The sequence below is a fragment of the Otolemur garnettii genome, unplaced genomic scaffold, assembly GCF_000181295.1.
Source record: "Otolemur garnettii isolate 467f Iridium unplaced genomic scaffold, OtoGar3 scaffold00012, whole genome shotgun sequence".
Taxonomy (NCBI): domain Eukaryota; kingdom Metazoa; phylum Chordata; class Mammalia; order Primates; family Galagidae; genus Otolemur; species Otolemur garnettii.
The window spans coordinates 10,237,081-10,254,916 of NW_003852407.1; the positions used below are offsets into that span (position 1 = coordinate 10,237,081).

Genomic DNA, 17,836 nt, shown 5'->3' on the forward strand with positions numbered 1-17,836 from the left:
AGCACAATGGCTGTAGAAGAAGCTGCTCACAAGGCCTGGGAAGGAACAGGCTGTCACCTTCCCAGTCAATAGTCACAACAAATGCCCATTGTGGGGATTTGTAGTATGGCTAGGGCAGAGATCAAGGGAACAGCTGGAGCCCTGAGATATGGACAAGAGGCCTGTACCCTAAACATGAAGAGAAATGCCTCCAGGTGGAGATAGGGGGAGAATTCCTCTTTTCCACTGATTCTTTGGAGAAGCCTGATGCCTCAGGGCATCTGCTTCACAGAGAACTAAAGGGGATTAAACTCCCCCAAGGAATCTGTGTGTCTGACCACAGACAGAAGGCTGCCCCCACCCAAGTTCAGATTTCAGACTTCTCAAGGCTGTCCAGACCCTTACAGTTAATGATTATAGACAGACTAAGAACTAATAAGCTTACTTAGAGAAACTGTTGATCTTTTTATTTCCTTCCTCAGCTTACCCTCTTGGCTAAATGCGAAAATACCTTTCATAAAAGCTGAGTGGAACAATTACTCAGGGTTACTCACTGGACCCCTATAAGCTAGTGGTGTCCCCTGAATGGGACCCAGGAGACCCACCTTTGAAAATTTTGTTCTGTGTGTCCTATCTTTTTATCTCTCACAGTATTATTGCCTCAGTCAATTGCTACCAGTTCCACAGGTGTTAAAGGACCCTGTCCCTGGGGTGGGACCCCTGAACTTACTAATATAAGAATAGGTTTTGTTCCCGGTATTAAAACAAGTAGGGAACCTTTACTCATTTAAGAAAATAATATGTTGAGAGAGTCTGTTCTTAGTGATTCAATGACGTTTATCAGAAAAGAAGGAAAACTGTTGGCCACTCACCCTAGACCTTCAGTTCAAAGATGAAGAAATTGAAGCCCCCAAAAGAAGGCCTAGAGTCACATTCAGTGGGGTGGCAGGGCTGCTCCAGTGGCCACTCTTGGTCTTCTGGGCTTGCACTGAGTCACCTTCCTTTCATTGTTCCCAGCAGGAGAGTGTCCAACGGTGGGGAAGCCTGGAAAAGTGAGACTATGTCACCAACCATGGAATGCTCAGAAAGCTCCTATTAAGATTTTAGCTTAGTAGGGAGCCTTTTGAGCATTCTGCCTTTTTAAGTAATGTGACAACATATATTTGAGCAAGGGCTTTCTTGTCAGCAGTGTGGGGATCTTTGGCATAGAGTAAAATTCGAGAGCCAGAGTCTCCAGGAAGCCAGCCAAAAACTTCCTTTGCCAGATTGCTCCAAATGGGGCCTGACCAAAGGTGTTCCTTGATGAAGCAACTGAAGAGGGTACACAAGTGGGGCGTACACTGGCTCCTAACCATGCACAAAACTGCCAGGACCCGGACCGATGACTGTGTTACGGGAAACAACGGGGATACAGTAGCAGCTGGAGGAAAGGGGGATCTGGGTCCCCATCAGAGAGTTTCATAAACTCCAGTTTTGTTAGCTCACTAACATTAGTGAGGCTTCATCCTGACTGTATTATGTACTGCTAAGAAATATTACAATACTTTCCTAATTAATACTATGATATCACAGATCTTTCACTTAAAGTTTTTTTTTTAATTAAATCATAGCTGTGTACATTAATGCAATCATGGGGTACAATGTGCTGGATTTATATACCATTTGAAATATTTCCATCAAACTGGTTAACATAGCCTTCACCACAGTTTCTTAGTTATTGTGTTAAGACATTTATATTCTACACTTAATAAATTTAACATGTACCCTTGTAAAATGCACCTCAGTTAAAGTTTTTGAATATCAGATCCTGTCTTGTGTTCTTTCTAATTTATGTTTACCCAAAAGTAAACTCTCTATGAGACTTTTCCTTTGATCGATAATTCATAGATTTTTATAAGGTTTACATATTTACCAGTTCCAAAGGCTCTCTTTATTTAAAGGTAGATCCAATATTTAAGCTTTCACTTTTCCTTTTTAAAAAAACTTTCACAGAGAATTTCAATTCTTCTGATGACTGTTACCTTGTTCAGATTCAGTCCACAGAAAGTTGTCACTACTAATTTGTCTTTTTTCTCTATTCCAACCTCCTAAGAAGCAAGCTCGAAACATCTATCTAGATTTTTTTTCTATTCAGCAACATTAAGCAGCTTATTTAGATTCACAAGCCTCTGCTAACTCTTGCTTTTTGATCCCTCCCATCAGTCATATTCAAAGAGAAATGGTTCCTTGCCAGCAGCCAAGCTAATTTTTCAAGTTCCTGGAGACATGGCAATTGATATCTGTTGTCCTAATGAATCCTTGGCAGTTCCTCCTCCCTATTCATTGTTGCTTCTGTTTTTCACACTTGCTCCTTCCAGATAATTTGTTTCAAATTGTCACTGGGTTTTATATTTTTCTCAAAGTCAAAATCAAGGTGACAAAGGCAGTGGTCTCCATCCCGGGGGTAACATCCCCCTCAGCTCATGACCTTTCTTGTGGATGAGATAAAGTCATCATACCCTCCCCCACCACAGCAGGCTAACCCTGAGCAAACATACCTGAAGTCCAAGTCCAACACAGTTGTTGAAATAGGAGATATATATATATATATATATATATAAACCTGGCTTTTCAATAATTTTACTTTCTTAGCCCAAGGCAGTGAGTTTTTAGGAATATCTCATTTAAGGTTTCCTTTCAAAATAAAATTTGTCTTGCTATGAATTTTATTCTAGGAAACTTGCTAGGAAAGTACAAGTCTCCTTTCCCCTGTCCCAGGCCTCTGCTAGTGCCATTGGTACTTCTTAACAAGATGTCCCTTTATCTTCTATTAACCCAGCCCTCCCCACTTGCTGTGTTGGTTGTGTTCAATTTTCTTATATTGTTGTATTTTTTAATACTAAGTTTTCTCCATTTATTCTTTTCTTTTCTTTTCTTTTTTTTTTTGAGACAGTCTCAGTATGTCACCCTTGGTAGAAGGCCATGGCGTCACAACTCACAGCAACCTCAAACTCTAGGGCTTAAGCGATTCTCTTGCTTCAGCCTCCCGAGTAGCTGGGATTACAGGCCAGCCTTGGTGCATGTGGCTGGTGCCATAACCACTATGCTACGGGAGCCAAGACTCTTATTTTATTATTACAAAAGTTATACACGCTTATTATAAAAGTAGCAGAAAGAGCAGACCTGAAAAACAATAAAGAATTTCAATGATGTTCGTTCACCCAGTCATCTGCTGATAATACACTGCTGTGTATCTTATTGTAGATCCTTTTCTATGCATTATTTTCTGTGAAAATGGGATTATGCCATCCATTATGTTTATAACCTGCTTTATTTACTAAAGTCATCAGTTATTGAACAATTAGATTACACCAACTTTTCTCCATTACAAATAATACCAAATACGAAAATGTACTTAAAAACAGGAAAGAAGAAAATCACATAAGCAGAAAGAAAATGCATAAAGCTACTTAAAAAGTTACAAAACTAGATGTGGGGGCTATTGTCTGTGATCCTAGCACTTTAGGAGGCTGAGGCAGGAGGATCCCTTGAGATCAAGAGTTAGAAACCAGCCTGAGCAATATAGAGAGACCCCATCTCTAAAAGCAAACAACTTCAGGTGCATGTGGACGTGCGCTTACGGGGAAGAGCAATATCTTGATGTGCTTGCATTGCTAGTAATAATGATTTTATAAACTTAAAACCAATATACAAGTAGTAGTTATAAATAGGTTCGGGATTGAATTAAGAAAATGATTGCAGAGAGCCGGCAAAGGAAAACATAAGCAGGAGAGAAGTGGATTCAGAAGACTCTGCTGGAGGCCTGGCATCTTTAAAACTTAGGAAGCTGTCTTGCTGAAATTTAACCCCTCCCCCAGCACAACTATCTGGCTCCAGAGGTCTCTAAACAGGCAAGACTCGCCTGGATGGAAGGGCTATTTGCTCTGAGAAAGGGAGTGTGTTTGTAAAGTTAGATATGCCGAATGTTTAAACTTTGTTAAAGAAGGCAAGATTTGCTCCAGACCAGATGAGGAGATAAAATATCTCTTTGCTTCTGTCACCTTGGTATGACCAGAAGCATCCGTCTGTCTGAGCAACAAGCTTCTTGAGTATTAACTGTAACTTCTGTGATTTGTGTCCTGGCTAAGTAGGGTCTTTTCTGATGTCCTGATTTCGGACTGTTTTTCACCATCCCATACTCTATGTTAAAGATCATAAAAACCTTAGAGCAATAAAAGGAAAAAGTAAACCCATCCCATTAACGTACTTAGTTAAAGAAATAGTTCAGTGAGAAAAATGCAAGCATAGCAAGAACCATATCAGAATTGTTCACCCTTTTCTCATGAGATTTATGATTAAAACAATGGTATATGATGGTGTATGAAATAAAAAACAGAGTTAGCCTGGGACAAGAAGCTTCCTGTGTGTTAAGCCTCACAAAGAAGAGGCATGAAGCCGCCTGACCCCACTTAACTCTTACACTTTCCTTTGTCTCTTGAAATTTCATTTTCTTTTTCCCCTTGTTCGATTAAGCCACTGGGAGGGAACCCATAGCATTGTTGGGGTTGGTACCTGACAAACAACCAAAGAGGCAATTCTCCAAGCATAGTGGCACCCACCTGCAGTCCCAGATACTCAGGAGGCTGAGGCAGGAGGATCGCTCGAGCCCAGGAGTTTGAGGTTGCAATGAGCTATGATGATGTCACTGCACTCTAGCCAGAGGACAGAGTGAGACCCTGTCTCAAAAAAAAAAAAAAAAAAAAAAAACTTGTGAAGCTACCATCTGCTTTCGGTCCACATCACTTGGAATCCCAATGTCCAGTGGGAATTCACTGTAACCTTCACCAGGTCTTCCCCAGATTTTCCAGCTGATTATTTTCTCCTCTCATGTATCACGTCTGGAGGTTGATAACGTTGGACTTATCATGTTGTAATTTGCCCTGTTGCTTCCTTTTTTCTATGTTCTTATTTTAGCTACCCTAAGCAAGTGCTGTTGTCTGAATATTCACTTTCCCCCAAAATTCATATGCTTATGCTTAATAACTAATGTGAGAGAGTTAGGAAGTGGGGCCCTTGGAAGATAATTAGATCTGCCTTCACAAATAGGATCAGTGCCCTTATACAGAGACTCCAGGGAGCTAGTTCACGCCTTCCCCAGGTGAGGACCCAGTGAAACGATACCCTCTTCCGGCTGGAGAGTGAGCCCTGACCAGACATTGACTCTGCTAGCACCTCGATCTTGGACTTGCCAGTCTCTAGACATGTGAAAAAGCCCCCAGTCTGGGCGGCACCTGTGGCTCAGTGAATAGGGTGCTAGCCCCATATACTGAGGGTGGTGGGTTCAAACCCGGACCTGACCAAACTGCAACAAAAAAATAGCTGGGCATTGTGGCAAGGGCATATCATCCCAGCTGCTGGGGAGGCTGAGGGAAGAGAATCACCTAAGCCCAAGAGCTGTAGCCTGCTGTGAGCTGTGATGTCACAGCACTCTACTGAGGGTGACAAAGTGAGACTCTGTCTCTAAAAAAAAAAAAAAGAAAAGGAAAAGCCCTCAGTCTGTGGTATTTTTTTGTGGCAGCCTGGATGGACTGAGATAGGGCGCTTTGCATATGGAAAGTGCTCAGTAAATGAAGGAGTAAATAAAAATAATTAAGAATCAGGTCCAGGTGTGGATCAGTGGCCACAGGAGGTGGGTAGGTAAGCAGGTGGGCCTGGTCCCATGGTCTTGCCCCTCTCCTGTTCCACCCTAAGCCAGGAAGCCACAGTACCAGACCTGGGAGGAGTTCAGCCATGCAGCTGAGAAGTTCTACCTTGCAACTTCATGAAGGCATGTGTGGTTCTCAAATACAGGCATTTGGACAGTAGTTTGTATATTAAAGTAACAGATGATTTAGTTTGTTTGATGTATAGAACAGACCAAGTTCAAGATGTTAAGAAGATTGATGGGCCAGGCCTGGTGGCTCATGCCTGTAATCCCAGCAGTCTGGGAGGCCAAAGTGGGTGGATTGCCTAAGCTCACAGGTTGGAGACCAGCCTGAGCCATAGAAAGACCTTGTCTCTAAAAATAGCTGGTGTTGTGGAGGGCGCCTGCAGTCCCAGCCACTTGGGAGGCTGAGGCAAGAGAATAACTTGAGCCCAAGAGTTTGAGGTTGCTGTGAGCTGTGATGCTATGACCCTGCACCAGGGGCAACAAAGTGAAACTCTGTCTCAAAAAAAAGAAGATTGAGAAATTCCACAATCACTTAATGCGGCTTTTGGTAGCAAAGGAATCCCACAGCATTACCATGGAAACAGAATGAATGGTTTGAAATGAAGATTCTGTTTGTCATGTTCTTAGGAAATAAATATCTTCTGAATTTTATAAACTGTTGGAACAGAAAATACTACATATACTACATATAACTAAGTAGGCTATTCAAAAACCAAGAGATCATTTTTGTTTTTTTGTATTTTCTTGTTAATGTTTACTTTAGAGAGATCAGAATGTAAATGCTTTCATTAGAAAGCCTTTATTTATTTTTGGAAATTGAACAAGCATTGTATCTATCTTGGAAACTTGTGGATTAGTTGATGTTGGGTAAAATATATAATTCTTTGATAAAGTTGTATCAGTCATTTGAAAATGAGATATTGAGAAAAACCAGTTCTTCCATCAATTTAGTTGATCTTAAATGTAACTGTTTTGTTAGATTGATATACTTCTCTTGGAGAATAAAATTTGTGTTGTTGATGACCAATAAATACAAAATATGGTAACTAGAATTAACTGTGCACCATAATATATCTGACTGTGTATAGTAGTGTAGTTATTACACTTAAAAAAGTAACTATGAATAACAAGTATGCTTTACTTTAACCTTTCCAGCTTTAAGTTTTAATTTGTAGTGTAAGGGATTACCATCAGCAGTGACTAACTTTGCAAAATCTGGGTTCCAGTACTCTAAAACAACAGCAGTTACATGAATGGAATGATGGTCACTATAATGTGCTGAAGCCACCATATTACAGAAGTATTTACTACATATTCTCATCTATAGTTTCTCAGAAGGGCTACAGATTACTTGAACCCTTAAATCTTTGCATATCTCTATAACACCCCCTGCTCATGTTCTCTCTCTACTTAACCAAGGTGTTAAACATGACTGTCACAGCCGTTATACATGTATTTTCTGGTAAACAAGAAGTGTGATGTGTATTATTTGATATTTTTCTGATATTTGTAAGCTGACTTTTAGCACCTAAATGTAATGTTACATGTTGATTCCTCAAGATTAAAATGCATACCTTCAATCTTAGATTAATTTGTGAAGAAATGTGTTACGTTCAGCCACATGTTAGCAGAGTAAGTTCTATTAACCATACGACTTTTGGCATGTTTCAGAGAAGTCAATAAATACAATTTTACATAAATTAAAAAAAAAAAAGAATCAGGTCCAATAATGAAGAGAATATTAAACCCTATCCTTGGGATTTATTTCGAGGTTTTTTTCTGACCTGGTTTCAATCCCCCTGTTGGCTATAGGTAATTGCATTAGTCAGGAGTTTTTTTCAGATAAAGGTGATAGAAAACCAATTCAAATTAGCTTTAGGAAAAAGGAGTAATTTATTACCTCATGTAATTGTAAGACCAGGAGGTCTCTTCAGGTAGAGATAAATTGAGAATGCAAATTGTTGCCGTCCGTCCGTCTTCCTCTCCTTGTCATTTTCTCTTTCTCTTCCTACCTCCCTCTCTTCCCCTTGTTTTATCTCCTCCTGTTGTTAGATTTCTGTATGGGGGGGGTGTTGTGGGCTGAAGCGGGGAGATATATGAATGAGACCGTAGGTGTACAATGGAGAGGTCTAGGCTTACACCATACCTGCTAGTAATTCCAGAGCAAAGAGTCCTTAACTTCATTCAGTGACTACACGTAAAATGCACAGATAACAGGCCTGTATACTATGATTAGGGCCGGTGGGAGTCACACAGCCACCTCTGTTGTGAAAGCTGAGCACCTTAACTGAGAAGGCCCCAGGAACTGCATGAAATGGTAGAAAAGTGAGAGGCAGTTTTGTGTTGTTATCTTAGAAATTTAAGATGGTGACAAGCAGCCACGTAGAGCACATTCTTCTGCCCACACCATTACTTCTTTCCCAAATTTAGAGACTACAATCATCTTGTTTTCTAGATAGGCAGAACCTTTGGTTTCATTTCAACCCCTTCATTTAAGATGAGGAAATGGAATCTCATCCATCATTAATGAACCAGTTAGCATAGTAAGGAAGGCCTTGCTAGGGCCTCACCTCAAGGAGGCTAAGGAAGTCAGTTGGAAACTGAAAAGTCAGCACATGATCTCAGGCCCAGAAAAATCGCCCTGTGACTCAGAGCAATCATGTCACCTTTCTGGGCCTCAGATGCTTTCATAAAATGAAGAGATTGAACTCCATGGTTGCTAATCATGGCATGAGTTCAATCATTGCAATTACGGGTCATAAAAATTCATTTGTTTATTTTTTTAAATGATTGGTATTTTATAAAAATTCATAAAAAGTACTGCCTTTAAAACATTTTCCCTAACTATGGACATCTGACTCTATATTCCACGGAAAATGGGGGAAACCTCAGTTCACATGTGAAGATTTTGAAAATTCACTGTTAAGCAACATGAGCAAAATTACTCACCCTGGTATTTACTTATTTTCAAGATCCTAGCTGTCTGTGATTACTAAAAATTTTAAATCCTACAGGGAGGATAACTTTATCTGATTTGTAATGGTTTAGTAACATGACACATTATAATGGCAAGGATTATTTTTAATCATAAGTATTCTCAACTAAGCAGAAATATGTAGCAGTGGGAAATACGTGCAACTTTAGAAAATAGTGAGAGAAACGGGTGTAGAGAGTTGCCCTCCCATCCCCCATGGAGCATAACATCAGCATTTTTTTTTTTTGAAGTCCAAAGGAAATTAGGATGTAGAAACAAAAGTAGTGTGCAGACACGTTGTCAACCCCTTTCCTCATCAGAGAAGGGCAGAAAGTGGGTCACTCTAGAATGAACTGAAAAGAGATGTTTCATCCTAAACTCAATTACATTCCTGCCAAGACATTAGATGGGCAAGACCTTGACCAGAGCTGCTATCTGATTGGCTGAAACACTGAAGAAGGCCGGCCACCCTGGTTGAACATTTGGACTGTGGGAGAGAGGAAGTAAAATCAAACATGGTTGCAAAGTAAAGAAGTTTGGGTAAAGTTGAAAACCAATATGAAAACAAAATTGGGGGTGTCAGCCCCCCCAGACACTGACCCCCTCATTACTATGCAACTTAAAGGCAGCTTTCAGATTGTCCCACATGCCAAGTTGGAAAAAACCTGTGTCTCTTTTCCCAAGCCACGTGTACGCTCTAGGAGGAGTTTGGAACCTTACTCCATGACTGTCCTATTACAATTGGAGAGTCACTCTCCTCCATTCTAAAGTAACTGTCTCCACTTGTCTCTGGACAACACGCTCTTCACCTCCCAGGGGATCTCACTCCTGTACTACAGTCCCCTTCATATTTATTGACTCATCCCCGTCTTCATTATTTATGGCTCTAGAATCTTCTGGGTTTTTTCCTCACTTTTTTTTTTTTTTAAGTTGCTCCCTTTAACCAACCTCTCCCTTCACTTATCTGTGTCTTTGAAAGGCAGGAAGAAAAACAAAAAGAGTTGTCTTATAATTACTGTCTCCAGTCCCTCAGGAAGAGTCCCACTCCAGCTTGCTCTGTTTCTGTTCCAACAACATGACTTGTTGCTTTTATCAACCAATTTGTCTCCAAGGAATTTAGACTCTAATAGGAGATAAAGATAATACTACATTGTCAAATGCAGTGGTCATCTTTTGGAACTCAACTTTCTAGGCTCTCTGTAGTAACATTCCCCGTGGCCAGGACTTTGTTTATAAAACACCTCCAACTGGCTTGCATCCTCACCCACTCCTGATTCTCCTACATTTGTGGCATTCCATTACAGTCTCCTTAAGCCGCTGCTCCTCTTCTACTGAACCTCTATGCACAGAAGTTTCTCATGTCAGTCTTATGTACCCTGTTACATTAAAAAAAAAACAAAACATTTTCTATCTAAGTGACTGTACAGATTTTTATAACAGTTTTTTTGAAATATAATTCATGTACCATAACACAGACTTATGAAAGAATCACTAATTAATTTTGAAATATTTTCATCCCCCAAAGGAAATCCCACATACTCTAGTACTCACTCCTTACCTCATTCCCTCCTGTGCTCATCCCTTGGCCAGCACTACTCTAATTTCTCCCTCTACAGATTTGACTATTTTGAACATTTCTTATAAGTACTATCATAGATAAGGTCTTTTGTGGCTAGCTTCTTTAACTTAGCATGTTTTTAAGATTTGTTTATCTCCAGCAGGCATCAGATACTTTATTCTTTTTTATTAACACGTAATTTTCATGGTACTAATACAGTTGTTCACCCATTCCTCAGTTGATGAACATTTGGATTGTTTCCATTTTGGGTTATCATGAATAAGGCTGCTGTGAACATTTGGGTGCAAATTTTTGTATGAACATGTTTTCATTTCTCCTGGGCATTGATTTCTAGGAGTAGAATTGGTAGGCGGTATTGTAACTTTACATTTAACATTTTGAGGAAACTGACAAACTGTTTTCAAAAGAACCTAAACTCATTTTGCAATCCTAAGAATAGTACGGGAAGGTTCCATTTTTTTCCACAGCCTCACTGACACTTGCTATTGTCTGTCTTTTTGATTACAACTATTTTAATGGGTATCAAGTGCTATCTCATTACGGCTTTGATTTGCATCTCTTGAGTAATCAATGATGGTGAACATCCTTGCATATGTTTATAGGACATTTGCGTATTTTCTTAGAGATCTATCTGTTCGGATCTCTTTGCCCATTTTTCAAATAGGTTGTCTTCTTTTTATTGGAGAATCATAAATGTTTTTCATGTGTTCTAGACATAAGTCCATCAAATATACAGTTTGCCAATACTTTCTCACATTCTGTGGGTTATATTTCACTTTCTTCATAGTGTCCTGTTAAGCACAAAAGTTTTTAACTTTGACAAAGTTGAACTATTTCATTATTTTAGTTTCTGCTTGTGCTTTTATTGTCATATCTAAAAAACATTGCCAAATCCAAGGTCACAAAGGGTCCTGACCTAGGGGTAGGGTCCTTTCAGACCTGTGGAACTGGTGGTGATTGATTAAGGAAAAATAAAGTTAAAAGCAGTGAGAAATGAAAAGGACACAAAGAACAGAATTATCATAGGAGGAAATAGACCACTGCTAGCTTGTGGGACTTCAGAAATTGGCCCTGAGTGTTTGCTCCACTCAGCTTTTATCCAAGTTTTATTTTCTCATTTAGCCAAGAGGGTAAGCTGACGAAGGGAGTAAAAATGTCAGCAGTTTTTTCTAAATAAGCACGTTACTTCTTATTCTATCTATAATCATTAATTTTAAGGGTCTGGGCATCCTTGAGAAATCTGAAACCTGAGCCTGGTGTGGCAGCAGCTTCCTGTCTGTGGTCACCCACACAGATTCCTTGGGGCAGATTAGACCCCTCAGTTTCTCTATGGAGCAGACGTGTTGCCATCAGCTCTCTGAAGAATCAGTGGAAAACAGGAATTTTCTCCTCATCTCCACTTGGAGGTGTTTCCCTTCATGATAAGGATACAAGCCCTCTTGCCCATATTTCAGGGCTGAACTGTTCCCTTGATCTCTGCCTTGGCCATAATATAAATCCCCACAATGGGTATTTGTTTTGACTGTTGACTGGGCAGGGGTTGGTCTGGTTGTTGCTCTTTCCAGGCCTCGCAAGTAGCTTCTGTTAGGCCGCTGTTCTTCAGAGTGCTTACAGACCCAGCACGGGGGTTTGTAAGCTATATCTTTTTACAGGTCAGGCTTCTAATAAAAGCAGAAGCTACTCAGACAAGTAATTTAACAATTAATTTAAAAGTAAACTAGCTAAGCTGTTTTTCTTCCCCCCCCCCAGCTTATTTCTCTGTTTCCCCCCTTTTCTAGAGATGTCTTCCCTTGCCAAAATGGGGTCTTTGGCCCCCATTCTCCCTATAAAAAAGACTTATTCATATGTTTTTATCTAAGCATTTTAAGTAGGTTTAGTTCTTTCATTAACTTCTATGATTCATTTTGAGTTAATTGTTAAATCCACTGTAAGTTTTTTTAAAGGTTTTCTTTTGCATATGACTATCCAGTTGTCCCAGCACCACTGGTTGAAAAGATTATTCTCTTTCCCTCATCGAATTATTTTAGCATTCTTGTCAGAAGTTAATTGACTACAAATTAATGGAATATTTCCAGATTCATGAATTTATTCTACTTATCTGTGTGTCCGCCACTATCTTGATTATTGTAGCTTTGTAGTTAAGTTTACCAGAGACTTTGAGTTCTCTAAATTTGAAGGTTTTAAAAAATATTGTTTTGGGTATTTTTGACCACTTACACCTCATCGATTTTTATGTTCTCCATAAAAATGCAATCTGCTAATAGACAACTCCCAAAAATTATCTCTGAAATTCATTTTCTGAAGCTAGGACTCTTATTGAAGCTGTCTTTTAATTGGCAGCCCCAGCTGAATGTCTCATAGCTAACCCAAAGTATCTAAACTAGACTGAAAATTCATCACTACACCTCCTCCCAAAACATTCCACTTCGTCTCCTGTCTTCTTAATCACTGTGAGTGCCCCTACCATTCACTCCATGGCTCATGCCAGAAGCCTGCAAGTCAATCTTCATTCCTCCCTCTTCTTCATTTCCACATCACTCTATCAGCAAGTCCTATCCAGTTTTCCTTTAAAGCATATTTCAAATTAATCTACTTCTCCCCATATCCACTTTTTCTTTTTTGGAGACAAAGTCTTATTCTGTCACCTTAGATAGAGTGTCCTGGCATCATAGCTCACAGCACCTTCAAACTCTTGTGCTTGAGCAATCCTCTTGCCTCAGCCCCCTGTGTAGTTGGGACTATGGGCACTTGGCTATCTATTTTTAGTAGAGACAGGGGTTTTGCTCTTGCTCAGGCTGGTCTCAAACTCATGAGCTCAAGCAAGCCACCCATCTTGGCCTTCCAGAGTGCTAGGATTACTGAGCCAGGCCTCCCATATCCACTTTTATAACCCTAAATCAAACCACCATAATTGACTCCTATATTGCTAATTAGCCTTCCTCATTTTTCCTCAAAGGTACATTCCTATATAAGAAACGAAGTTGAAAAAATGCTCACCATCCTTAATCTTCAGAGAAATGCAAATCAAAACTACTTTGAGATATCATCTAACACCAGTAAGATTAGCTCATATCACAAAATCCCAAAATCACAAATGCTGGCATGGGTGTAGAGAAAAAGGAACACTTCTACACTGCTGGTTGGATTGCAAACTAATATGTTCCTTTTGGAAAGATATCTGGAGAACACTTAATGAACTAAAAATAGACCTGCCATTTGATCCTGTAATTCCTCTATTAGGTATATATCCAGAAGACCAAAAATCACACTACAATAAAGATATTTGTATCAGAATGTTCCCATGGCTTATGAACACGTGTATGATTTGATCCCACCCACCTCTCCTGGCTTGTATTTTGATGTTTCCTCTCCACCACCAGGTTCCAAACATGCCAACTTTCTCTCAGGTTCTTGCACAAAAGGAAGTCCTTTCACAGCTCAAGGTCTTTGCATTTGATGCTCCCTCTAACTAAAACGTCTCTTCTTCTGCCTTGACCATCTAATTTTCCAGGGATGCTTCCTTTGATCCTTTGTTCTTGGCTTAAGTATATGTATTACCTGCTCAGAGAGTTTTTCTTGGATGACTGTAGCTATACTAGGTCTTCCTCTTGTATCCACCTGCTGTCTTACAACATGGAGCTTGTCAGATCCATGTAGGTAGGAAACATGTCTGCTCTTTTCACTACTGTCTCCCCAGTGCTAAGCACAAAATAAGGGTACAATAGATTACTACTTGAATAAATACCTTTTTACCTGTTTTCAAAAAATTAGTAATAGAAAAAATTTATATGACCTCACCTGTAATTCCTGTCTCCCTAAATGTATAAAACCAAACTTATAACCCTATGAGTCCACTTGCTGAAGGCTTCTTGGGTGTGGTTCCAGGTCATGGTCCTCAAACTTTGCTCAGAATAAAAACTTTCTTAAATTATTGTACTGAGTATGACTTCTTTTCCATCAACACAGTGTACCAGTGATAGTTTCATTTCCATTACGCTACTATCTCCTTGGTGGACTATTCATGGAAATAAGGTAGGATTCAAAGATTCTTGGCTATCAGGCCACTATGCAAACCTCTCTGCCCATTCTGAATCTAAGTCTGCTAGCTTTAATAGTTCCCCATCCTTATATTTAACACAAATTGTTATTAGCATATTACTTATTCATTATTTTTAATTTTTTTAATTAATCATAACTGTATACATTTATTGGGTACAATGTGATGATTTGATATACAATATGGAATACTTAAACTGATTCACATAATCATCACCTCACTCACTTATTTCTTGTGGTAAGACATTCACAGTTTACTCTTATTTGTTTAGTAATATACCCTTGGCTGGGTGCCTGTAGCTCAGTGGTTAGGGGACCAGCCACAAGCTCCCAGGCTGGCAGTTCGAACTGGCACAGGCATGCTAAATGACAACAACAAAAATACAGCCAGGCGCTATGGTGGGCTCCTGTAGTGCCAGCTACTAGGAAGGTTTAGGCAAGAGAATTACTTGAGTCACTTTCATAGAAATTCTTAAATGTGGACTAATAATTGATTTAGCAAATTAAAAAGCAAACTACTTTGCAATTTAGTAAGTCACTGCATTGCTTTAGCAGAAAAAACAAAATACCTCTGGCTCTAGGAGAAAAAAACCTTCAACGGAGCCAAAAGAAAATATGTCTCTAAATATGTATCATATTTAGTAGTTCAAATAAATTTTGTTGTTGTAGTTGAAGTGGTACTTATCAAAAGACTTCACACAAAGAAAACACATAGGGACAAATTCATTTGTTTTATGGAACTTAAGTCATTCTCCATATCTTGCAGACAATACTACTATAACATCTAAGAATTAATTAGTACTTAAAAACTATCTTGGCATGTTCTAAAACAAACTCCGCCAAGAAAATAGACAAAAGATTCTAAGTAGCTGTTGCCTATAAATTATTACACTAACATTTATACCTTACAGCGTGCAGTGCATGCATTTCTAGCCAGATTTTGTGTTTTTTTTGAGACAGAGTCTCACTTCACACAGGGTGACAGAGTGCCGTGGCATCATCTTAGCTCACAGCAATCTCAAACTCTTGGGTTCAAGGGATCCTCCTGCCCCAGCCTTTCAAGTAGCTGGGACTACAGGCACCTGCCAATATGCCAGGGTAGTTTTTCTATTTTTACTAAAGATGGTGTCTTCCTCTAGGTCAGGTTGGTCTGAATTCCTGAGGTCAAGCAACCCACCTGCCTCTGCTCCCTGAGTGCTAGGATTACAGGCATGAGGGACTATCCCTGGCCAGTCAGATATTCTTCACATTCTTTAATAATTAAAAAAAAATTTCTTCCCATCCTCATCATACGCTGTCACATTATCAGATTCCTCTTGAGAAAAATGAGACACTTCTCCTGTAAGGTAAAATACTGACTTGATAAGCGCATCACCATGCATTATCTCACTGATTTTAAAGTTCTAAACAAGGATAGTTTTCCTTTTTTTAAAAAAAAATTTTCATCCAGGTATCCTCGGTCAGGAACTAAAAAAATTAAAGAATGAATCATCCCAACTAAGTCACTTTTAATTTTTTCATCTACACTGCATTTCTTCTGAATGGTTTTCACAGTAATCCTTTGTTTCAAATCTAGCTGACATCCTCTGTAGCTGTGAATTTAAAATCCTTCTGGAATGTAAGGACTTCACTTTAATTCTGGTGAGGACTTTACATGTCTTTATCAGCATTTCATTTTGAAAATATTCACTGGGTTCAAAGTGAAACTGTAATGTGCAACTTTAGGGACTCGTTAGGATCTGAGAACTTTAGTTCAACATCTTTCATGTATTTTAGAATAAGTTCATCATGTTTTTAGTCACAGAACCAAAAGAACATTCTTTAAAACTGCTGAGCAAAATAGAAATTCCCTTAAATTCTTCAGGTTTTGTCTCAGTTAGGTCTTTGAGATTTTTTTCTTTGGCCTTTACTTTGGTCAAGCTTTGCCTGTTTGATTTCTGCCTCATGCCCAATTTTGAAATCACAAAGTTTCCTAAGTTGGTGATCTGACGTCTCGTATCATGCACAGGCTTAAATAAGGCACCACACTTTGTTTCCAGAGCGGAGTCTCTTAGCAAGCTGGACTTGCTACATGTCCAGAGCCCGGCCAGCTGTTCCCGAGCTCAGTGCCCACGGGCTCCGGCCCCAGCTCCTCCGAGGCTTAGCGGGCGGCAGCCGGGGCCGTGTCGTCCTCCCCGCGTCCGGCTCGCGCCCCGCAGCCCGGAGCGCACCCGGACTCCGCGGAGGGGCGCGAAAGCCCGATTTGGAAAAGCCGGCAGAGGAGACTACGGCCCAGGCTCTGCGGCCGTCACGGAACCGCCGCCGGTATCCGTGGGTCAGTGGCGATCCAAGAAGAGGTGGCAGGAGGCAGTCGCGCCTGGGCTGGGGCCGCCTCTCCCGGCCGCCGCGGGGAGGCTCAGCGTCCCCGCTCGCCGCACCTCTGCCTCCTCCTCCTACCGGGTGTCAAGCTGCCCTTTCTTGGCCAGTTAGATGCGGTGGGTCTCTTTCCTCAAAACGAGCTTTGCCGACACATGACTTAAATGCCCATGAAACACATCTATTATAAGTGCAATTTCATGACTTTTAGTAAATGTATACTTGTGCAACCATCGCCAAAATTCAGTTCTCTCCCCTCAGAAAGTTCCCTTAACACCCCTTTCTTTCCGGTCAATTTCCATTCCCAGTCTCAGCCCCTGGCAACCTCTGACCTGCTTTTTGCCTTTAAATATTTACTTTTTTGGAAGTGGAGCCTTTTGTGTTAGTAGGGTATTCTTCAAGTTCATCTAAATCGGGGCAATTGGCTGGGCGCCCCATATCTCAGTGGTTAGGGCGTTGGCCACACACTCTGAGGCTGGTGGGTTCGAACCCTCCTGGGCCTGGTAAACAACAATAGCCGTGCCTTGTGGCAGGCACCTGTAGTCCCAGCTACTAGGGAGGCTGAGGCAAGAGAATTGCTTGAGCCCAAGAGTTGGTGGTTGTTGTGAGCTACGATGCAACAGTGCTCTACCCAGGGTGATAAAGTGTGACTCTCTCAATTAAAAAAAATAAAAATAAAATAAATCGGCGCAATTATTAGGGGTTTGTGCCCTTTTTTGCTGAGTAGATAGCCCATCCTGAGAATATACCAATTATTTTTACCCATTCACCAGTTGGTGCACCTTTGATTTGTTCCACTTTTCGGGCGATTATGACTCATGCCTGGAAATTTGTGCATGTCTTACTGTGAATATGTTTTCATTTCTCTTGGATCGATATCTAGGAGTGAAATTGCACTGTTGTATGCTAACCTTGTGTTAAACCTGTAATAAAATACTAGAGTCATATCTTTTTATTACATTTAAAAGGGACTGTTTGATTAAAACTAAATTTGGTGAAAAAAGTTCAAATTAATGTAAACAAATTTAACCATCCATTTACTTGTTTATGACATACTGGTATTGAGGTCGTGATTGTACTAATCATTCAGTTATTAGATACAGTTAACTAAACCTCACTGGCTTTCTTTGATGGCTGGAAATCTTGCAAAGGGCCGTGGTTATGAATTTAACTCATCATTTAGCACTGTGAAAGGGGCTGAAGG

General features: G+C 40.1%; 1 pseudogene; it reads left to right on the forward strand.

Annotated features, from left to right (window-relative positions):
• Window positions 1–1,332: 1,332 nt before the first annotated feature.
• LOC100947215 lies at window positions 1,333–6,257 on the forward strand (annotated as a pseudogene).
• The last annotated feature ends 11,579 nt before the right edge of the window (window positions 6,258–17,836 follow it).